The sequence below is a fragment of the Furipterus horrens genome, unplaced genomic scaffold (assembly GCF_987537825.1).
Source record: "Furipterus horrens unplaced genomic scaffold, mFurHor1.1.pri manual_scaffold_2, whole genome shotgun sequence".
In the NCBI taxonomy this organism is placed as follows: Eukaryota; Metazoa; Chordata; class Mammalia; order Chiroptera; family Furipteridae; genus Furipterus; species Furipterus horrens.
The window spans coordinates 161,782,072-161,803,972 of record NW_028327172.1 but is presented as its reverse complement, the minus strand read 5'-3'; positions in this window follow the sequence as shown (position 1 = coordinate 161,803,972).

Below are 21,901 nucleotides of genomic sequence, written 5' to 3'. Positions count from 1 at the left end.
TAGAACCACAAAGACCCCAGATAGCCTCTGCAATCTGGAAAAGGAAGAACAAAGTTGGAGGGGTCACAATACCTGATATCAAAGTATACTACAAGACCACTGTGATCAGAACAGTCTTCCATTAGCATAATAACATACACACGGATCAATGAAACAGAATAGAGAGCCCAGAAATAAGCCCATATCTCTATGGTCAATTAATATTTGACAAAGTAGGCAGGAACATAAAATAAAGTAAAGATAATCTTTTCAGTAAATGGGTTGGGAGAACTGGACTAGTACTTGCAAAACAAACAAACAAACAAAAATAACTAGATGACCAACTTACAACACACACTAGAATAAACTCAAAATGGATAAAAAACTTAATATAAGTTAGAATACCATATAAATCCTAGAGGAAAACATAGGCAGTAAAATTTCAGCTATCTCGTGTAGCAGTATTTTTGCTGATATATCACCTAGTACAAGGGAAGCAAAAGAAAAAAATAAACAAATGTGACTAAAACAAATTTAAAAGCTTCTGCAGGAGCCAAAGAGATTATCAGCAAAATGAAAAGGGAATCACCTATATGAGAGAACATATTTGCCAATGATACATCAGACAAGGGTTTGATTTCCAAAATTTATAAAAATCTCATATGACTCAGCACCAGGAAGACAAACTATTCTATATAATTAAAAAATGAGCAAAGCACCCGAATAGACACTTATCCAAGGAGGACATATGAAGGGTCCACAGACATATAAGATGCTCAACATCACTAGCCATCAGAGAGATGCAAATTAAAATCACAGTGAGATATCACCTCACACCTGCCAAAATGACTATCATTAATAAATCAACAAACAGTAAGTGTTGGTGAGGATGTGGAGAAAAGGTAATCCTAGTGCACTCGGTGGGAATACAGACTGGTGCAGCCACCTGGGAAACAGTATGGTGTTTCTTCGAAAAATTAATAATGGAACTGCTTTTTGACCCAGCTGTTTTACTTCTGGAAATATTTCCAAAGAATCATGAACACCAATTCAAAGAATATATATTACCACTATGTTCATAACAGTGTTACTTACAATAGCCGGTATTTGGAAAGAGCCTAAGTTCCCATAAGTAGGTGAGTGGATTAAAAAAAAAACAAACGAACTATGGTACATTTACACAATGAAATACTATGCAACAGTAACAAAAGAAGGAAATTTTACCTTTTGTGACATCATGGATGGAACTGGAGACTTATGCTAAGTGAAATAAGCCAGTCAATGAAACACAAATGTCATATGATCTCACTTATAAATGGAATCAAATGAACAAAATAAACTAACCAGCAAAATAGAATTAAAGACACAGAAACATATAACAGACTGACAGCTATAAAAAGGGAGTGGGGAGGTGTAGACTGGTTGAAAGAATGTGAAGAGATTAGACAAAGAACATATATGCATAACCCATAAACATGAACAATTATGTGGGGATTGTGGGAATGGGGAGTGGGTTGGGGTGTGGGGGACAAAGGGGGGGAAATTGGAACAACTGTAATAACATAAACAATAAACAAATATAAGACTACAGTTGTATGTGAAGCACAGGGTTAATTTTTGTATTATTATAATTATAACCTACATGTCTTTTTCTATACAATCAGATTATTATAACTTCTCATTACATTTTTTATATCTCTAAACACTTCTCTCAAATTTCCCAGCTCCTTATCTATGTTTATTTCATTCTAGTCAAAGTGCTTGAAAGTATTTTTCAGATCACTTATGTTATCACAAACTTCATGTCTCCCTTTAAATCTAATTACTATTAATTGCAACTGATATACTTCTATCAATTAATTGCTCTGGTGATTCATTACCATAAAATAATTGTGTTTTGCTTCCTTTATTTGAACCCCTCATCCACAGCCATTCTATACTTTGTATTTTATTAGTCCAATAGTTGGTTATCCTTAGGGACATCAATTTGTAGTTTCCTTTTCTTCTATTTTCATATTAGCTTGCTTTTAGTGTGTTTATAAACTTCACCTATGGTATAGTTCCTATCTGGAGTAGGAGACCTTGAGTTGAAATTGGAGAAAAATTCCTCCTGCTTCTCCTAGCACATGACACTACAGATTCAAGATCTCATCCATCCTTCTTCAAGGATTTGGCATCAATGTGATTCTTTTAAAAATATATTTTATTTATTTATTATTTTTAGAGATAGGGGAAGGGAGGGAGAAAGAGGAGAGAAACATCAATGTATGGTTGCCTCTCGGGTGCTCCCAGCTGGGGACCTGGCTGGAGATCTGGCTGGCCTGCAACCCAGGCTTGTGACCTGACTGGGAATGGAAATGGTGACCTTGAGTTTACAGGCTGGTATAAAATCCACTGAGCCATGCCAGCCAGGGCTGCCAATGTGGTTCTAAGATCAGTTTTTCCACCTTGCAGAGGTCCCAGAAGTCAGCATTTTTATAATGTTGGTATAACAATTTGATGTATGGAAACCACATCCTTTCTAGCTGCCTGCTGTCCAGGCAACCTCTCAGATGTTCCTCTCTAGTAATACCTCTTAAGCTTCTTCTCCCAGCCAACACTAACCCCACGTGTTCCCATCACATCTCTTGGTCTTAATACCCTGGACACTCAGAGTCCAGGCCCTGGTTCATATGGACCAGCAATGCCTCAAAGTGCATGTCCTAATAAATTCACAATATTGTGGTGTACAGGGGCCTCAGAGAGCTCCTAGTTATCTCTGATAATAGATTGGGAAGTTCAGCTGTAATATTCAATAGAAGATATCCATAAAAATACCTAGGATAATCCAGAGCCTCACCCTTGGATATTCTGATTCAATAATCTGGTGTAAACAAGAATATCAGTATTTTCAAAAGTTTTTACTTGAAGAATCAATGTAGATCAAATACTTACCCCAGGGTCTAGTTCTCATTAAACATTCAATACAAAATAGCTACTTTAGAGGCATATTCACATGGCTGTTTTTTTTTTTTTTTTTTTTTTTTTTTAAGAAGCTACATTGGCTACCTACTCCCTGTCTCAATAGTTTTAATTCTTCACTGAGGCTGACTGTTGTAAATCATCATAATCTGACCTGATCTATCTCTCAAAACTCACATCTCACTGATTCCAAACAAGCAGCCTTGATATAAGAATTTTGATTATGAATCTGGCCTTAGCATTTTGTTTATATTATTTGACTTTCTGGATTGTTTTCGTCTTGAAAGAAACAAAGAAAAACATTAGTTTTAGAATAAAGCAATCCAATTATACTTTGTATTTAAGGACTTTATTATTGAGAAAGAGACATCTATTCTAAGTTTCTATTTTTAATCTTTAAAATTGAACTAATAATTTTCAGTATTGTTGAGTCAATTAAAAGTCCTATCTCAGAAACAAGAATACAGAAATGTCTCAGTAAGTTAGTTTTCTTCTCTCTCCTCCATTACCAATGCAAAAACCATCCCTCCTGCAACTACAGATTATATTGTGCCAACCTGTGTAGCCTTCCCTGATTGTTTCAGGTCATATTTAACTCATTGTCTTCTGATATTTCACAGCACTTTTATCTATGCCCTCATTTATTGTCACTACAATTCTTTTCCATGTTTACACTTTTATCTGCTTAAATTATCTTCATTTCCATAGAAATAAGTACATAGTCCTATTCCCTGCTTTTACACTACATATTACTTAGAGCAGTGCCAGACTGGGGAGTCACACATTACATAGAGCAAGTATTTTTATGCATCATTTAACAATGGGAATCATTCTGAGAAATGTGTTTTTAGATACTTTTGTCATTATTTAGACATCATAGGGTGTACTCACACAAACCTAGATGTATAGCCTACTGCATACCTAGGCTACATGGTTTAGACTCTTGATCCCCTCATGGGCTATAAATCTGTATAAAGTGTTAGTGTACTGAATACTGTAGATAACTGTAACACAATGTTAAGTATTTGTGTATCTAAACATAGAAAGAGTAATGGTATAAAATATTTAAAATATGGTACACACATATAGAGTACTTATCACAACTAAAATTATTTGACTGGAAGTTTCTCTAGTGAGTTAGTGAGTGAGTAGTGAAGTGAGTCGAGGTGAAGGCCTAGGACATTACTATGCACTACCACAGATTTATAAACATTGCCTCCCAAGTCCTCCCCTTGCTTCTTTCCAATAGTATCAGAAATAGTACTTCAAAACTGTCAGTGGCACTCCATGACAGAAATGTGGACTGGACTGATCAAAAATATTAAGGAGAAACTGACTGGTTAAGGCATAGGTTACCATAATAGTGACTGTAAGGAGGGAGTGAAACGTGGTCTGATGATCACTAAGAATAAGAACTCAAGATGAAGAAATAAAAAGGAACATAGGGATTGTCATAACAATGTGTTTTTGGTTATTGCATATTAAAGAAGTGATAAGATTAAGAAACTTTGTGGTAGTCATAAAAAAAGGATGTTTAACATAGAGAGGTTGTATACCAGTGAGGACTCAATATTTTGACTTTGAAAATTTATTTTTTGTTCTACTGACTGACACAAAGAGCTCTCTCTGGCATTGACTTAATGGAAAAATAAAACTCATTTATGCTTTACATCATCACAACCTAAAAATACTTTCAAAGTTCAGGGACAAGCTAGTTTCGTGACCATAGAAAGATTTTACTAAAGTGGCAGTGGCACTTAGTATCTGTTAAGGTAGCTCCTGTGGAACCATGTCCTTGTACAGAATCTTAGGTCCTCAACAAAAAAATTACATGATGTGCTCTGAAGACCATAAAGTTAGATCTTGGAGGGCTGTAGCACACTCTTGTATATTTTGTACTGGGGAGTCAGGCTTTTCTGTGCTGAAATAGGTCAGTGGCTGACTGATTGGGCTGTAATCTGTGCTCCTAAAATTTAGGTGCTGTGAGTGATAAGGAATTAATTGTCGACTTCCTCAGATATAGCTCCTGTCAGAGAAAAAAATTTCCACCTGGGCTTTTGGTCAAGATGGTGGAGTAGGTACTCAGATACTCCCACAACCACATCAAAATTACAACTAAAGTAAATTACTATACAACCATCATTTGGAACTGAATGAAATCTAGCTGAACAGAAGTCTTATAACTAAGGATATAAAGAAGAAGCCACATGAAACTGATAGAAGAGACACATAAAAGACTGGCCCCAAATCCACATGTGGCTGTTAAAAGTTGGGGGGAATATTTCAGTTGTAGAGGTCCCCCCTGAGGAGCCAGCGGTCTAAGCCCTAAACTTGAATTCCCAGTCCATGGTTCCATTGCTGGGATGAGAAGTCCGCATAACTTCTGACTATCAGGGAGTGTGGCTGAGTGAGACAGAGGGCTCCTGGAGTGCCAGGCTTTCCTTTAAAGGGCCAACACACTGACTTACTTGAACTCACTTACTCAGAGCTCCAGCACTAGGGTAGCAGATCGAAAGGAGCCAGAGACATTTAGGGAGGAACTGAATTGTCTGGCTTCAGGAAAAGGGGCTTGAGGGGAAGCTTTCTCGCAGACAGAAGTGTTGGCAGAGAGCATTGTTCATTTTCTGATCCTTCTTCCCAGAGAGCTGGCAGTCTGTCTACATATGAGTCTCCATCAATCTGGCTAACACTATTCACTTGGCCCTGGTAATTTTCTGAGACTCCATTCCATCCAACTTTAGGGTCATCCAGGCTATTTTTAGTGGCTTTTCCATAAAAATGGCTTATCTTGGCTCATGCTTTACAATTTCCTCAGTCTTTCAAACCAGAAGCATCTGGCCTTGTGTGCTCCATACCTCTTGCTAAGTGGCCCCAGACCCAGCACTAGCAGCAGCCAGCTTTGGTTTTCAGCTTGGTCTCTTCTGGACTTCTTCAAGCACAACACATGTAGTGGTCATTTGCAGATTGCTTTGTAGATTATTCCAGGTGGCTCCAGACAGGGCACCCAGTGGACAGTTTCTGACCACATCAAATTACAAACTATCTACCCCCATGAGCAATACACTCAAGGTGCAGACTCAGCGAGCACAAAAGCTAAACTAAAATGAGTCCTGCAAGAAAAACAGAAGGTTACCTACAAAGGAGTTCCCATAACTATCAGCTTATTTCTCAACAGAAACTTTGCAGAACATAAAGGATTGGCAATAAATATTCAAAGTGATGAAAAGCAAAGACCTGACCTGGGGTGTTGAATTATTGACAATTGCAGCAGACGTGCGAGAGCCCTCAGTTTTGTGGCCCCAGTACAAGGAGTGCTGGAGGAGTCCTGAGGTCAGGTTCAATTCCCAGCTACAGTCCCCTACTGGGCTTGTCCTGTTTCTCAATCTCTTGATACTTACTGGGCCACATGATGGTTAAAGCATTTTCTTCCACCATATTCCCTGATCTTCTAGCCCGGGGTGGGGAATTACCTGGCCTGGATTGGTGGTAAAGTGTACTTCCTCACCTGATAGGTGGGCTGGGAGTCAGGAAAGCATGATACCTATGCACCCCCTTTCCTAGAGGAGTTTGTTTCCCTCCCTGAAACCTCTCCCACCCTGGCAAGTGTTTCTTGCTATGAATAAATCAGTGAATCAATGAATGAATTACAAAGGACCAGTGGTGTTAATGTATAATTTTCTATAAGGTAAAACCTAATTAAAAGATTTTGAAAAAAAAAAAAAAAAAAAACCAACCATATGGGAAAATATATTCACCAATGACATCTCAGACAAGGGATTGATCTCCAAAATATATAAAGAACTCATACGACTCAACACCAAAAAGACAGACAACCCAATTAAAAAACGGGCAAAGGACCTGAACAAACACTTCTCCAAAGAAGACATACAGAGGGCCCATAGACATATGAAAGTATGCTCAACACCACTAGCCATCAGAGAGATGCAAATAAAAACCACAATGAGATACCACCTCACACCAGTCAGAATGGCCATCATCAACAAATCAACAAACAACTTGTGCTGGAGAGGATGTGGAGAAACGGGAACCCTGGGCTGGTGGGAATGCAGACTGGTGCAGCCACTATGGAAAACAGTTTGGAATTTCCTCAAAAAACTGAAAATGGAACTGCCTTTTGAACCAGCAATTCCATTGCTAGGATTATATCCGAAAAATCCTGAAACACCAATTCAAAAGAACCTATGCACCCCTATGTTCATAGCAGCCCTGTTTACAATAGCTAAGTGCTGGAAACAGCCTAACTGCCCATCTGTAGATGAGTGGATCAAAAAACTGTGGTACATCTACACAATGGAGTTCTATGTAGCAGAAAGAAAGAAGGAACTTCTACCATTTGCAACAACATGGGTGGAATTAGAGAGAATTATGCTTAGCAAAATAAGCCAGGCAACGAAAGAAAAATACCTTATGCTGTCACCTATTACAAGAAACTAATGAACAACACAAACAAATGAGCAAAATTGAACCAGAGCTATGTAAACAAGAAGTAGACTAACAGTAACAAGGGGGGAGGTGGGAGGGAGAGAAGGGGGTAAGAAGGGGAAGTGTCAAGTCAAAGAACATGTATAAAAAAAAAGAAAGAAAAAAAAAAGAAAGAAAAGCAAAGACCTATAGACAAGATTACTTTATCTAACAAAGCTATCATTTAGAAGCAAAAAATAGAGAAAGACCTCCCCAGGCAAGAAAAAAGCTAAAGTTCATTACCACTAAATCAGTATTACATAAAATGTTAAAGGGTCTTCTTGAAGAAGAAAAAATATATATAAATAAAAATTGACAATAAATATATTTTTATCAACAATTAGCCCTGGCTGGTGTGGCTCTGTTGGTTGGAGTGTTATCTAGTAACTGAAAGGTCACTAATTTGATATCTGGTTAGGGATACATGTCCAAGTTGTGGACTCAACCCCTAGTTGGAGTACACGCATGAGGCAGCCAATCAGTGTTTCTTTCTCACATTTATGTCCTCCTTCCCCTCACCCTTGAATGAGAATAAAATAAACCTTAAAAAATTACCTTAAGGCAAATGGATTAAATGCTCCAATCAAAAGAAACAAGATGCATGAATGGATAACAAAACAAGACCTTTACATTTTCTTTCTACAAGAGATTCACTTCAGATTGAAAGACACAAACTGAAAGTAAAGGGAAGGAAAAAGAGATTTCATGAAAATGGAAATTAAACTTAAAAATAACTTGAGGAAGCAACTAATACTAGATCAAAAAACATATTAAAACAAAAGTTATAATAAAAGACAAAGAAGAACCCAGCAATTCCACTTCTGGGTATTTGTCCAAAGAAACCCAAAACACTAAATAAAAAGTAAAGATATACATCTATATGTTATTGCAGCATTATTTACAATAGCCAAAATATAGAAGTAACTTAAGTGTGTAACAATAGACAAATGAAGAAAAAAGATGTGGTGAATATGTACAATGGAATATGATTCAGCCATAAAAAAAGAAGAAAATCTTTCCATTTGAGACAGCATAGATAGAGCTAGAGGGTATTATGTTAAATGAAATAAGCCAGAGAGAGAAAGGCAAATGTCATATGTTTTCACTTATATGTGGAATCTAAAAATCAAAATACTGATCAGTATGTGAGTTTTGACCTCTTCCATTTCCAGTGTGAGCTTGGTTTACCTACCCTTCCAGGAGGCGACCATATTGATGCCAAATTTGGTGCAGACACGTGATTGGCATAGCGCACTACAGCCCATAACTCCTAGCCTCAAGCAATTCTCTTGCCTCAGCCTCCCAAGTATATATAGTTGGGACAAGAGGCCTGTGGAACATTGAGAGCTAGAAGAAATTGGCAAAAAAATATTCAAAGTGCTGAAAAGCAAGGACCTACAACCAGGAATACTCTATCAAGTAAAGCTATCATTTAGAATGGAAGGACAAAGAGCTTCCCAGACAAGGAAAAGCTTAAGAAATTAAACACCACCAAATCAGTATTATATAAAATTTAAAAGGCTCTTCTTTAAGAAAGAACTAGAAGGTCAAAAATATGAACAGTAAAAGGGCAATAAACACATATCGATAAAAAATTGATTCTAAAAAGCAAAATAAACAAACAATTAGAACAAAAGTAGAATCATAGATACAGTGTACATTTTGATGGTTTCCAGATGGGAGGTTGTGTGTGGGGAAATGAGTGAACAGATGAGGGGATTAAGAAGTACAAATAGGTAATTACAGAATAGCCATGGGGATGTAAAGTACAGTATAGAAAATAGAGTAGCCAAAGAACTTATGAGCATGACCCATTGACATGAACAATGGTATGGAGATTGCCTGAGGAAATGTTGGGGGGCTGGGGAGAGGGGGCAAAGAGGGAAAACTGGGACAACTGTAATAGCATAAATAAGAAAAAATAAAAAATAAATAAATAAAAATTTGTTAACTTAACAAAAAATAAAAATAAATGAACAAGAGAGACATAAACAGACTCATAGATACAGAGAACATTCTAAAGGCTTCCAGATGGGAAAGGGGTTGTGGGGATGAGTGAAAACGTGAAAGGATTTAGAAGTACAAATTGGAAGTTACAGAATAGTCAATGGAATGTAAAGTACAGCATAGAGAATATAGTTGATAATATTATAATAGCCAAATATGGTGTCAGATGGATACTAGATTTCTCAGGGTGATCACATCCTGAGTTATATATACAAGTCATGGGGATGTACACCTAAAACTAATATAATATTGTATGTCAACATAATATCTTAAAACAAATTCTTATGCAACCACATATCCTTTCATTCCTTACAGGAAATTCAGCTTTATTATCATCTTAAGGGACCACCATCCTATATGCTGTCTTTTGTTAACTGAAGCATCCTTATGTGGCCCATGACTGTATTGAATGATGAGGAGAGCACACTTCTCACCCAAGTTCTGCAATTTGTGTTTGCTAAGCTCTGAACCAACAAGTTTTTACCAGGTCTTTTATTTTTTTAAATATGTTTTATTGGTTATGCTGTTACAGTTGTCCCAACTTCCCTTTCCTCTGCTCTCCTCAACCCGGTGGCCCACCTCCCTCCAGTTGTCCCCCCCTTTTAGTCCATGTCCATTGGTTGTGCATATAGTTCTTCTCAACCTCTTTCCATCTATTCCATTTCCTCCTACTATGCTTCTTAATTCCTGTACCATCTCCCTCCCTCTCCCCTTTCCCCTTCCCTGCTGACCTCCCCCCACTATGTTCCCCATACCTATAGTTCTTTTTCCACTCTCATTGCCTATTTAGTTTGCCTTTGTTTCAATTCCCTAGCTTCTGTTGTTGGTTCTTGTGATGCAGTTTTCATTTTAATGGTCATAGTTTTGTTCCTCCTTCTTCTAAACCAGTCCCTTTAACATCTCATGTAATAGTGGTTTGGATCTAATGTACTACTTCAGTTTTATTTTGTCCTGGAAGCACTTTCTCTGCCCTTCTATTCTGAATGACAGTTTTGCTGGATAGAGTATTCATGGCTGTAGGTTTTTGATTTTCATTACTTTGAATATTTCTTGCCAGTCCCTTCTTGCCTGCAGGGTCTCCTTTGAGAAATCAGCTGATAGTCTAATTGGTACCCCTTTGTACATGATTCTTTTCTTCTCTCTTGCTGCTTTTAAAATTCTCTGTTTAATTTTTGACAATTTGATTATAATGTGTCTTGGAGTGGTTCTCCCTGTCTTGTTCCAAATCTTTTGTTAATTCTGTAAACCACCTTATAAAAATAGCTCTGAACTGAGCCTCTGACAGGTTTCTTATTTGTTCATCTGTCAGGTTCTTCATCTGCTGCCTGGTAAGCTCTGTCACCAGGATTTCAATCATTGTCTGCTTCATTTTGACAGATTTGTGTTTTGCTTTGCTTCCTGGGCAGGCTGTGGGGGGTGGAGCCCCGTATACTCGTCACTACCTGGCAACCTGCGGTGATCCCGACCTTTTTGCCATGCTGTGGCGCTTTGTGTGGGGGCAGGGGTCCAAGATGGATTCCTGCCATTATTCTCCACTGGGAGACTGGGATTCATCCTCCCGCCCTCTGGGCTTCACCGTCCGATGCAATGGGGGGGGGGGGGCTGCCTTTCCCTGTGTTTGGGTTGTGAGCTTCCGGGGCTCGACTACAGCTGGGATTGCTCCCTTGTCATTCTCCCTGCTGCTACAGCAAACAGCACCACCTCACCTTTCTGCTCTGGTTCTGATTTCACCCCTCCTACCCATCCAGGAGAGCACCACTAGTTTATAACTTCATACATTGGGCTTTCATGTAGTTTTATTTTATGGAATTTCTGGTTATCTTTTGTTTTGAGGTAGTTGTATTCCTTTCTAGTTGTAGAGGGAGAGCAAGCCTGTCCGTCTAAGCCTCCATCTTGGCCGGAAGTCCTATCAGGACTTTTTATTTATAAAAAGGAATCTGTGCATATTTAACCTGTTTAACTTACAGTTTTCATGACAATGAAATAAAACATATGACAAATTTTGAAGCACTTTACAAAGCAGTATACAGTATTCCCTCACTTATCGCAGGTATTACATTCTAGACCCCCCTGTGAAGTAGGAACCTTACATTTATTCTACACTCTTAAACCTACATAACTAACAACATATGTATACAGTACTGCAAAATCCTGTGATAGCGAAAAATCCACGATAAATAATTAAGTATAATGTTTTAAAAAATCCCGCGATACAGTGAGGCCACGATAAGTGAACCGCAATATATAGAGGGACTACTGTATTCTGACATTCCTGCCTTCTGAAATATGGTTCATGACTTATACACAGAAGACACTTTGGCATGGTCTTAATTCATACAAATCCATTACAAAAAGTTAGAACAATTATGAATCCACCACCCCCCCCCACACACACAGGTGAGAAAACAGAAGCACAGAGATGTTAAATAAATTGTCAATGTCTACAGCTAGTGAATGGAAATTGATCTCTGGAGTTTTATCTCAAGGTTCATGTGGATAAGTTGTACAAGAGAAAAGGTTTTACACAAAGGAAAATAAATTAAAAGGCAAAGGGTACCACTCTTACTAATGTGTGTTTTTAAATATATTTTATTGATTATGCTATTACAGTTGTCCCCATTTTTCCCCTTTGTCTCCCCCCCCACATGGTACCCCTATTTCCTCCAGCAATACCCTACTTATTTCATGTCCATTAGTCATGCATTTAAATTATTTGGCTACTTCATTTCCTATACTGTTTCTAACATCCTCTGGTCTATTTTGTACCTACTAATTTGCACTTCTTAACCCCTGCACTTTTCCCCGAATTCTTCCCCTTCCTCTTCAAAACTGATAACCCTCCAAGTAATCTTCATATCTGTGATTCTGTTTCTGTTCTGCTTGCTTGCTTAGTTTTTTTTTATTCAATTTTTGATAGTTGTGAATTTATTGCCATTTTAATGTCCATAGTTTTGATCTTCTTTTTCTTAAATAAGTGCCTTTAAAATTTCATAAAATAATGGCTTGGTGATGATGAACTCCTTTAACTTTACCTTGTCTGGGAAGCATTCTATCTGACCTTCCATTCTATATGACAGCTTTGCTGGATAGAGTAATCTAGGTTGTAGGTCCTTACTTTTCATCATTTTGAATATATCTTGCCAGTCCCTTCTAGCCTGCAAAGTTTCTTTTGAGATATCAGCTGACAGTCTTATGGGAACTCCTTTGGAGGTAATCATAGGCTTTTCTCTTGCTGCTTTTGAGATTCTCTGTTTATCTTTAACCTTAATGTGTCTTGGGGTGGTCCTCTTTACATCCATCTTGTTTGGAATGCTCTGTGCTTCCTGGGTTTGTATATCTATTTCTTTCACCAAATTAAGGAAGTTCTATTTCATTATTTTTTTCAAATAAGTTTTTAATTTCTTGTTCTTTCTCTTCTCATTCTGACACCCTTATAATTCAGATGTTGGTATATTTGAAGATATCCCAGAGGCCCTTAGACTATCTTCCTTTTTTTGGATTTTGTTTTCTTCTTGCTGTTCTCATTGAATGTTTTTGTATTTTTCTTACATTCTAAATTATTGATTTGATTCTCAGGTTTATGCCTCCACTGTTGGTTCTCTGTAAATTTTTCCTTATTTCACTTAGTGTAATCTTCGTTTCTGCCTAGGTCTTTTTATGCTGTTGAAGTACCCAGTGAGTTTCTTGAGCATTCTAATAACCAGTGTTTTGAACCTTGAATCTGATAGGTTGCTTATCTCCATTTCATTTATTTTTTCCCCCTGAAGTTCTGTTCTTTCACTTAGGCCATTATATTTCTCTGTCCCCTCATGTTGACAGCCTCCCTGTGTTTGTTTCAGTATATTAGGTAGAGCTGCTCTCACTCTGGTCTTAATAGCATGGCTTATTGTTGAGAAGTGCACTGGTAAGTTGAATTGGGTGGAGGCTTAGGTAATCACCAGGTCAGGGCAACCTCTGTTGCCACTCTGTGGCTCTATGTGGGGGAGAACTCAAAAGGGGACAATGATGTTGTTTGGCCTCTGGAGTTTTGTCCCAGAGGAACCTCTCTCGCAGCACTCACCTTAATGCCAGTCACTCCAGTTTCTCCCTGTATGCCACTGGTGTCCTTCCAGCTATTGCTGTGGTGCTGAAACCCAGAGGGAGAGAATCTGTGTAAGTCCTAAGTCCATTGTGGACTCCTGAGAATCCCACAGTTTCTTTTGCTGCCCTAATCTCCACTGCTTTGTCCAGCCAGAAATGATGGGGACTTATCTTCCTGGAACCCTGGGATTGGTGGTCTGGTGTGGGGTTGGAATTTCTCATTTCTGAGGTATCCCTCCTGATTTTATCCACCACACATGGGTGTGGGACCACGTGTTTCACATATCCACGCCTCTCCTTGCCTCTCCGTGTCTTTGTGCCTCTCTGTGATCTTCATTACTCTGCCTCTCTTACCCATCTGGATTAATGTGGCTTCTTTAATTCCTTGATTGTCAGACTTCCATACAGCTAAATTTTCTAATGATCCTTGGTAATATTTTTTTTTGTAGTCCAGTTGTCATTTTTGCTGTGGTTGTGCAAGGAGGCAAGCCATGTTTACCTATGTCTTTACCTTCCTTACTAAGATGTGTTAATCAGTGTCCTAACAGTCTTAAAATAATAAAGAAGAATAAGAGATCAATAAACTGAGAGTGTAATTGGATTTCAGAGGGTTGAAAATGGCACAAACAGAACACAATACAGGGGTCTTCTGCCTTCTATATAAGTGCTTTTCATACTACCTATTCTTATTAAAATCTATAGTCTGTTGTACAATTCTGACATGAATATTTTAAAATCAATGTTTCCTTTAAAACCCCATTTATAATTGGATTACTCCATTAATTAGTTCTATGATGATTTTATCTATGCCATAGTCTACGTAGATAATATTATTTTCTAGCTACATATCTGAGTTGATAAACTTATCATTTTAAAGCTTATTTCTATTCTGTCTACAAATCCCCATTCAACTGTAGATAATACCATTTTAGTCACTACAGATGTTCTTACCAGAATTTCAACTTATATTTTGAAGCTTGAGTATCTTTATAAAAATAAAGACAACAAATCCTTTCCAAACCATTATATCATTATGACCATTGATTTTAGGGCACAGTGGTGTTTTTGCTATATAGTGACTCACTACTTAGCTTCCTATGATCAATGCTTATGGCTCTATATCCCTGGGCATACTGCCTGGCCATCCTTTCTGTGGCTCTAATGCCACCTCAGCGTGTTTCAACTCAGTGGTGTGTGACCTTGGCTTACAGAGAAACCCTCATGTGAAGTCCTTAAGGCATTTTAGAAATAAAAGAATAAATATAAATGTGTAAATGAAGCAATGTACCTGCAATTTCTGCTTTCTTCCCTACAATAAGTCTCTCTGTGGCAACAAACACAAGATTGTGCTATAACCTGGATTGGGTAAGTAACAAAATAAAGTTAAAATACCCTGAAAAAACCTTTAAATTAAAATGTACACAGTGAATTTTATTCTAATTGAAATAAACTTTACAGTTAGCCTGGAGCACAGGGAGAAACTGGTGTCCCAGATGTCAAAATGCAAATCTGTTTTTAATAGTATAGAGTTTTAAAATAACAGTAATACAGCTTTTGATATTTAATTTAGATATATCCTGCATTTATTCATATGCATACATACATGCACACACACATACTGCTACTGTTTTAGTAACTCTGGGTTATTATTCTCATAAGAAACTAAAGTAATAATCCTATGAGTATTTAGAGTAAATAAATTGATAACTTTGAAAGACAGGCATTTTTTTATTAGTCTACCTTTCATCAACCATATCTATAAAGTAAATTGGTCACAGTGAGTTTTTTTAGGGGAATAGCAATTGAACGTGTGCTTACTAAAAGCAGTGACCTCTTTAGGCCTTCCTGGGTTCCTCTGTCTTCAGATTTAACATCCTCCAGTATTTCATAAAGCACTTCCTTAATTAATTTCTTCTCCTTGGCACTATTGCATTCTAACATTATCCCAGTTACATACTGGGTTTCATGTTTGTTTTCTGTCCTCAAATGTGAAATCATGAGAGCAAGGGGCCACTGTTCTGGTACCTACAAAAGTGTCTAACATGGAGTAATTCATTCACATATACTTTTTAAATGAATGAATGAACAAGACACATGAGGATTCACAAAAAGATAATTTTAACTCGATAATATGAAAAGAAACTAACCTTGGCTAGTTGTTTAATTTTAATTTAGAAAAATTTAAATTAAAAATACTAGTACTTAACAAATAATAACATTGTGTGCCAGACAATGTACTATGGCAGTTTCCACATTTTTATTCGCTTAATGCTGAAAGTTGTATAGCTATGTACTATTAATTAAATTATTTTACAAATAGAGGAAACAAAGAATGGAAAGTTTGATACCTTGCCCAGTAATGGAAGGTTAATAAGCTAAGTCAGATGTTCTGATTCCACAGTCTGAGCTGTTAGTCTATACAATGTTCCACAAAACAGAACCATTTGAAAATAAAGAGTTTTAGATAATAAGATTTGATTCTGCTGGCACCCTGATCTCATGCTTCCAGAATGCAGAACTGTGAAGAATAAATTCCTTTTGTTTATAAGCCTCCCAGTCTGTGGTATTTTTTTATAGCACCGTGAATAGACTAAGACACCAATGGATGAGTTACATTTTCAGATTATACTTCCTGACAAATGAAAGATTCATTATTATGTGAGTTTAATTTTTACATACTTATTCTCTAGGCTTCACTCGCTTCCTACCATGACCTAATAAGAGCTGGTGAAGGAATTTCCCAAGGATATACTCCTTGATGTTCTTTAAGGTTAAGCAATCTGATTGCTGCTATGGAGAACAAAATATGGGCATGCATTTGTATGAGTAGTTGGTACTTCCTAATCAGAGAAGGAAAACTCTGACTCCAAAAAACCTCCGCTGCCTTGCGGCATACCTCTTCAGGGGAAAGGCTAAGGGAGTAAACCCCGACAGAAAATCCGGAGCCGGAGTCCCTAAGGCGGTTTGACGTTGTAGTCAACACCGGCAACTCCTGCAGCGCACCTGAAGCCAAGCTGTATTGACTCCGTCTTTCCCTTGGACCCTTCAGCTGCGAAGAGAGGGGGGGTCTGCTGCATGGGCAACAGCAGACCCTCCATATCACCCTGCCCAGGCTCTGTAGCTTCAGCTTCACTGGAGAGGACACTCCAGCGTCATCGCAAGATGTCGATTCAACACGGGAGGAGACAGATACCGTGTCACTCCCGAGTTGGACTGCACAGCCATTCTCGGCGGTGCAGATAGACTCTTAAGAAGCTACACCATCGTCTCTCGAGACGGACGGCTGCCGACGACGACGATGGTACTTCCTAATATGTATACACATATTAGGAGATTTTGAACATACTTTCACTTTCACATTGCATGTTAAGGACAAGAGAGAAAAGCCATGGAGAATGCGGGTCAGTTTTTGCTTGTTCGTTGTTTGTTTTACTGTCCAAAAGGGCACATTATGGGGAAATTTTTTTGAAGTAGCTAGCTGTTTGGAAAGTCATACTTAGATTCTGTGAATGTTTAGGTGAGCAGCAATGAGGGAGAAGGAAGAAAGAGGAGGGAAGCAAAGGGAAACAGAGTGGGGCCCAGAAGACTTTCATAGCTTTTAGAAAGGAAAGGCAAGGGCCACAAAGGAACTGGAACATTACTTGTATTCTGCTGTCATTTTGCAATCTTAATTGAAGTATCCCTATAAGAAAAGAACCAGAGCAGCTGTTGTCACCACTGTTCCATTCTTTTATTATGCTGACTTGAATAAACATGAATCACTGTCAGGATGCTGCCTGGTTTTCAGGAACTAACTTAGTAAATCTCAGACTTTAAACTGCTCCATGAGCACACATGGATAATATTGAGGGAAGAATAAGAGATGCAGGTATTCTCAGTATGAATGAAGTTTATTCCCTGTTGCTGACAAGAGAGGAAAATGAGGTTATTTTAGTGACTTGAGGAATCCTTGTGCTTCAAACAGACAGGTTCCTAATGTTGAAGAGGAAAGAGTTTATCCAATCTGTGACCATGGGCACCATAAATGGCCTCTTGGATGGACTATTAGAGGAGATGGAGGAAGTAAAAAAAGAAAATTATGCAGCTATGGATAAGGCCCAAGATTTGATTGATGTGGTCATTAGAAAAGGGCACCAAGCAAGCCAAATATTTATGTCAACTTATTGAAGTTGCCCCCCAACTTGCAGACAAGCTGGAGCTCTTCTAAGGTAAAGTCATCAACTCAGAATAAAGTTCATTTAGGTCCTGTGGCTTTGTACCTATATCTGATTTGTTCACGAGTTGTGTTTGTTTGCAGACAGGTTCTTTATGTCTGGCTTCAGGGCCCCATTTCTAAATATTGGGCACTATTGTATGTCTTCTGTCTCTTTACTCTCTGTTCTTAATCCTTTAGCCTCAGTATTCTTCTTTGGTTTAAAACTCACTTCCCATCCTAAATATGTGATAGCTCAGTTGTTGAAGGCACATTATTTATTTAGTTATTTAGTAAGTTAGTTAAGCCTAGGGGTCCTTAGAAATGTACAGTTATCTGACTTGAAGACTTAAGGTCTGTGTTCAAATATGTTTTGTAATTTGTCTCCCCAGGAGAAATAAAACATGTTTTAATGATGGTGAAGCACTCAGAGAAAAATTCAATGCTTACAAAAAGCTTAGATTTTAAAAGTGGATTATTTTTTCTAAATGTCCTCTGCATTTTCTTTTGAGTAACATTGTTCACAAGCATGGATCTAGGCTGTAGATCATTGTGTAAGGACCACCTCTTCTACCTCCCATCCTTCTAAGGCCCTGATACAGGACCTAGGCAACAGACCTGGCCTTTCTATAGCCTCTAGGCAACTGACCTGCCCTTACTCCCTTCACATAGCAGAGAAGGGGACTCAGGTGGATTCCCAGTCCCTGGTATCATTGATGCTTCCCATGTATAATCAGAAGGAAAAGTTGTTTTTTGAAACCAAGAAACCATTTTTCCTAGGGAGTAGGGAAGGATATGCCTGTTTTAGTGCCATAAGAAATTTATCTATGGGTAATTTAATATTTTTTTAAGTACCTCTTTTTCATTTAACACTCCCCGCAAATGAAAGACAATCAATAAATAACAACAAGGGTTCAAAATAACTATTTCTTCTACCTTGGCATGTTTGTTTGATTTTTTAAATGAGGGTTTGACTCTTTAGGCCCTTGTTTTATATCAACTTCATGTTTTAAAACAGTTTAAGATTTACTACAAAGTTAGAATAGAAAATTCCCATAAATCCCACACTCTATTAACATCTTACTATTAGCATAGTATATTTGTTACAATCAAGGAAATAATACTAATGTTCATAGTTTATTGAGATTTTCTTAATTTTTACATAATGCACTTTTCTGGTGCAGAAGTCCCATCTAGAATGCCACATTGGGTTCAGTTGTGTTTCCTTGGGCTCTTCTTGATTGTGACAGTTTCTTGGGCTTTCCTTGCTTTTGATGACCTTGACAGTTTTGAGGCGCACTGCTCAGGTATGTTCTAGACTGGGATTTGTATGATGATTTTCTCTCTTTTTTTAAAAAGTATATTTTATTGATTATGTTGTTACAGTAGTCCCAATTTTTTTCCCTTTGCTCCCCTCTGCTCAGTACCCTCCTTCCCTCCAGCAATCCCACCCCTCATAGTTCATGTCCATGGTTCATACATATACAGTAGTCCCTCTCTATATTGCAGTTCACTTATTGCAGCCTCACCATATTGCAGGATTTTAAAAAATATTATATTTGATTATTTATTGCGGATTTTTTGCTATATCGTGGGATTTTGTGCTACTGTATATGTATGTTGTTAAAATTATGTAGGTTTAAGAGTGTAGAATAAATGTAAGATCCCTACTTCGCAGGGGGGTCTAGAATGTAATACCTGGGATAAGTGAGGGAATACTGTAAGTTCTTTGGCTTCACGCTTTCCTATATAACTCTTAAGTCCCCCCTGTCTATTTCGTACCAAATAGTTATGCTTCTTAATACATGAACCATTTCTCCATTTCTCCCCCACCCCGCTCGCAACTAATAACCCTCCAAATGATCCCCATACCTATGATTCTGTTCTTATTGTGGTTTGCTTAGTTGGATTTTGTTTTTCTTTTTTAAATTCAGTTGTTGATAGTTTTGAGTTTGTTGTCATTTTAATGTTCATAATTTTGATCTTCTTTTTAAATAAGTCCCTTTGACATTTTATACAATAACAGCTTGGATATGATGAACTCCTTTAGCTTTACCTTTTCTGGGAAGCACTTTATCTGTCCTTCCATTCTAAATAATAGCTTTGTTGTATAGAGCAATCTTGGTTGTAAGTTCTTGCTTTTCATCACCTTGAATACTTCTTGTCAGTCCCTTCTTGCCTGCAAAGTTTTTTTTGAGAAACCATCTGATAGTCTTATAGACACCCCTTTGTAGAAAACTCTCTGGTTTTCTCTTGCTGCTTTTAAGATTCTCTCTTTATCTTGAAAATTTGGCATTTTAATTATGATGTGCCTTGGTGTGGTCCTTTCTGGGTCTAGCTTGTTTGGGACTCTCTGTGCTTCCTGGACTTGTACGTCTATTTCCTTCACCAAATTTGAAGTTTTCCTTCATTATTTTCTCACATAAATTTTCAATTTCTTGCTCTTCCTCTTCTCCTTCTGGCACACCTATGATTTGGATGTTGGCTTGTTTAAAGTTGTCCCAGAGGTTCCTAAACCTCTCCTCATTTTTTTCAATTCTTGTTTTGTCATTCTGTACTGCTTACTTGTTCATTTCTTCCTTATGTTCCAAATCATTGATTTGAACCCCGGTTTTCTTCACTTCATCATGGGTTTTGTGTAGATTTTTCTTCATTTCACTTAGCATCGCCTTCACTTCTTCCCTTATGTGTTTGCCATACTTAAGCATATCTGTTAAGCTTGTGAGCATCTTTATCACCAGTGTTTTGAACTCCTCTAATTTACTGATCTGATCCTCTGCTTCATTTAGTCTGCTTTTGATTGCTTCTACTGTGTTCTTCAGTTCAGAAATTGTATTCTTCATTTCTTCCTGGTTCTTATTGATAGTTTTTATGTCCTTTGTTATGCTGGTATAGTTCTCCATAAGTTCCTTGTAGCTTCCCTGAAGTTCTTTGTAGTTTCCCTGGAGTTATTTGTAATTCCACTAGAGTTAGTTGTAGTTTTCTTTGAGTTTGTTCAGTTCATTGAACTTCCTCATTACTATTGTTTTGAATTCCATGTCTGACAGTTTGCTTGCCTCTATTTCAGCTATCACTCCTTCTGGGAATTTCTCCTTTCCTTTTGGAGGGGTGTTGTTCCTGTTTGGTGGGGTGTTATTCCGCCTCCACCTTTTGGGTGGCTAGTCTTGTTTCTGCTTCTTAGATAGATCTGCTTTTATTTTCTGCCTTTGTGGTATGACCTTCTGTGGTAGGAATATATGTGATTCAGTCGTGCAGACTCCTTGATCTCCTTAACTCAATGCCCTTGGGATGATCTTTTTGCCTTTTATTTGGACTTCCTAGTAGTATTTAAGTTTTGTTTGTTTTGTTCCTTTTTGATAGGTTCTTCCTTTAAATTAGCTGACTGAGAGTCACTCTGCCCACTTCTGACAGTTGTTGAACTGCCTCTGGCTGATGCCTCTTGGAGGGAAGTAGTCTGCTTCTGAGATTTCTCCTGTAGCATTGAGGTTGAGTCTGCCCTGGGATCTGGTCTGCTGCTCCTCCAGTTTTTTCTCCAGAACCAGTGTACAAAGTTTTTCAAAGTGCCTCTAATTCATTTCACCTTTTTTCAGCTGCAGCCAAGGTTGAGCATTGTAAGTGTGTTTTTTTCTGCCAGCCGGCAGGGGGGCCAGGGTGTCCGGCCAGCGTAGAGCAGTGGGTGGGGGTCAGAGTTTCCCTGTGCTGGCAGGCAAGCAAGGGGCATTCCTCTGCATGTTGTTGGGTGTGCCAGGAGTGTTCTCCCATGCTGGTGGGTGGGTTGAGGGCATTCCCTTATACTGGCTGGTGGCACACGGGTCGGTAGCCATCCCCTGCTCTGACATATGGGTGGGCCAAGGACGTTTCATCATGCTGGCTGGCGGTGGGTTTGGGGGCCAAGCGAGTCCCTGCAAGTGGGTTTCTGTGTGCATGTTCCTCAAGGATCTCTCCCCACCACTAGCCTTTCCTCATCTGCAAAAAACAATCAATAAATTTTAAAAAATTAAAAAGAGAGAAAACACACACACACACACACACACACACACACACACAAAAGAAAACCACTGCTCCTAGACTCTCAGAGCCAGACATCACCCAACTCCTGGCTTTGCTGGCAGGCACAGCCTGGATCTCGACCTCTGACTGCTCTGAGGGGAGACCCAGGGACATTGAGAAAACTTTGTGCTCCTCTGGCTACTGCCCAGG